The sequence below is a fragment of the Echinops telfairi genome, unplaced genomic scaffold (genome assembly GCF_000313985.2).
Source record: "Echinops telfairi isolate 266 unplaced genomic scaffold, ASM31398v2 ScPeMD7_1713;HRSCAF=2227, whole genome shotgun sequence".
NCBI classification, from domain to species: domain Eukaryota; kingdom Metazoa; phylum Chordata; class Mammalia; order Afrosoricida; family Tenrecidae; genus Echinops; species Echinops telfairi.
In genome coordinates this window covers 8,336,953-8,339,737 of record NW_022105611.1, presented here as the reverse complement: position 1 = coordinate 8,339,737, position 2,785 = coordinate 8,336,953, and the positions used below count along the sequence as shown (strand labels likewise).

General features: G+C 34.4%; 1 pseudogene; it reads left to right on the top strand.

The window, feature by feature from the left end:
* The first annotated feature begins 1,332 nt into the window (after nucleotides 1-1,332).
* On the top strand, nucleotides 1,333-2,585 carry LOC123522043 (annotated as a pseudogene).
* Nucleotides 2,586-2,785: the final 200 nt, after the last annotated feature.

The following is a 2,785-nucleotide window of genomic DNA, read 5'->3' as shown; positions in this document are numbered from 1 at the left end:
GGCTGGAGTCATGTCATTCTGTTGTACATAGGGTTGCTATGTGTCAGAACCAACTCGGCACTTCTATGGGGAAACATTGGCACCAGGAAGGTGCACACACCTAAAAACAGCCATTAAAAAAAGTGGTTCTGAAATGTCACAAGAAAATATCAATGAACTGGAAGGTGATTAATAAATATTATCTAATCTGAAAATCAGAATAAAAAGAATGAAGAAAAATGAACAGATCTCAAAGACGGTTGAGTCAACAACAAACATCATCATAAATGTAGTAAGAGAGCCTGGAAAGGATAAGAGTGAGTAAAGGGCATAAAAAAAGAAATAAAATTCACCTATTTCTCAAATTTTATGAAAACCCTCATATACAGATCAAAAATATCAACCAGTACAGAATAGACCAAACACAAATCAATCTGTACCTAGACAGATTGTAGAAAAACAGAACTACAAGAATAATTTGAAAGTAACAATATGGAAAACTAAAATTAATAGTCATTATGCACATGAGAGCAATACAACTAATGACTAACTCCTCATAAGAAAGAAAGAAAGAAAGAAAGAAGGAAAGAAGGCTAATCCCTCTCTAGTGAGATGATATATCTAAGAAAACTATTCTCTAAAAAGAGGAGCAAAAAATTAAGATATTCCCAGACACACAAAGATGAAAAAGATTCATTTTCTGCAGACCTGTTTATAAGAAACACTAAGCGAACTCCTTAGAGCTGAAACAAAATGACACCAAATGATAACTCAAATCCACACAAAGAAATGAAGACTATCAATAAAGGTAAATTCATGGGTACAAAATATTGAATATTGTATATTGCACAATGTTTTATGTTTATATGAGTATAAAACATTTTGTACTTAACTACTTTAAGATATAAAAATACATAAAACAATAATTACAATAGAGTAATATAGGGTTCATGACATCTACAGATATACTCTATATGACAATAATAACATAAAAGTGGAGAAGAAATGAAGGTGTTGGAGCAAAGTTCCTATATTCATCACATTAAGTGAATCTTCAATACAATAAAATGCATAAAGAAATACTTAAAATAAGTATTATTTAATTTTAATAATTAGAAAAGAGCTGAAAAGTGCACTTAGAAAGATATTAATAGTATACATTTTAACATGAAATATATAAGTAAAAGATAAAGAGGGGGGAAATCCATCATTTTATATATATATATATGCATATATGTATTAATTTGAAAGTAGAGAGAGTGGGAGAGAACAAAACAGAAGACATAAATCCAAAAATATCAGTAATTACAAAATGTAAATGAATTCATTATTCAAAAATTATTGGTAATCTGCTAGACCTCTAAAGATGGGGAAGTCAAACTTTTGCAGGTAGAAGAGGTGGCTCATCTCTAGAGATTCAAACATAAGTTATGGGTTGGATAACAAAATAATCCAAACATGAATAATAATAAACTTTGCTAAGCCCTCAGATACTATTATGTTAAAAATGTACTTAATACAAGTGAATGGTCAGAAGTTTGTACACAAGTTTGTTTCTTTCCCAGAGATTCTGAACATAGTTCTAGTGACAGTGGGCAGGATTTAAGCTTAGAGGAAGTCATCAGCATTTACAAAGAAGTGGAGAATGTAAGGAAAGCAAAATGACTACAGCTTAATGCCAAGCTCTCTAGCCACCAATACTACATATTGTAAGTACACTCTGGCTGATATTCTTCACTTATTGTCAACTCTTTTAACTCCTCTAATAAGCTTTTCAAAATTATAAGGACTGAGCACCCAGCTGGAAAGTTGGCAGAAAAAAAAATCCCATGAGTCAACACCAACTGTCATCAAACTTGCAGCAGCCCCTTCCAAATAGTTACCACTTGTACTTGTTGCTGCCACTGTCTCAATTGGTTCAGGTATATCTCCATCTTCAGAAGAATCTGTCCAAGCATTGGAGACTTGGGTTTATCCTACACTGCTTTTTATGGAGACTCCAGTGTTCATATCCAACACAACCACCACTTTATCGACCACGCTATTTCATCCCTATCCCCCTTTTTTTGCAGGAGACTCTCAGAACCTTTTTTTCACTTTTGAGTTCTATCCTGGACATAGAAGTAGACATTGAATCAGTGACTTCTCAGACAATAGAACTTCCTGAGAACTTGTCACTGGAAACTAAAGATCAGGTTTCACCTGCCAGACAAGGTCAAAGCAAATAATTCATCAAGGGATAAGATACTCAAAGGGCTGGAATTAACACCCATCCTTCTGTCAACAGGCAGCGATCCCAGCCCAAGAGGAATATTAATCACATTTCTGCTTGTAGTTTCTGTTGCATTGGCTTTTTTTTTCTCATCCCTGCTTTCCTGTGTCCACTACTGGAGTTCCTTCAGCCTTGTTGAGCCCCTAAGTCAAGCCTGACTACAAGAGGTAACACAATTTTCTAATTTCCAACTATACTGAAAAGTAATGGGCCATACACTCTGGCTAGACCGGAAGGATCTTCCACATATGACCCGTTTTCATCAGAAAACCTACAGTATGTGCTGTGGAACGAGAGAACTGAGGAGCACAGAAACAGAAAGGCATTCAACTAGATTGCACGTGAAGTGAGCAATTGATAATTATAAAAAACAGATGATTGTGATTTTTGCCTTCCCCTTTGAATTGCATTTTGAGAAAGAATCAAGTTGAATGATGTATAAAAATGCTTTCAATGGAGAGACAGAAACTGGATTTTTCAAAACATAAAATCCACAAGATCCAGCTACATATTTTATGCAAGGACCCTTGGTTT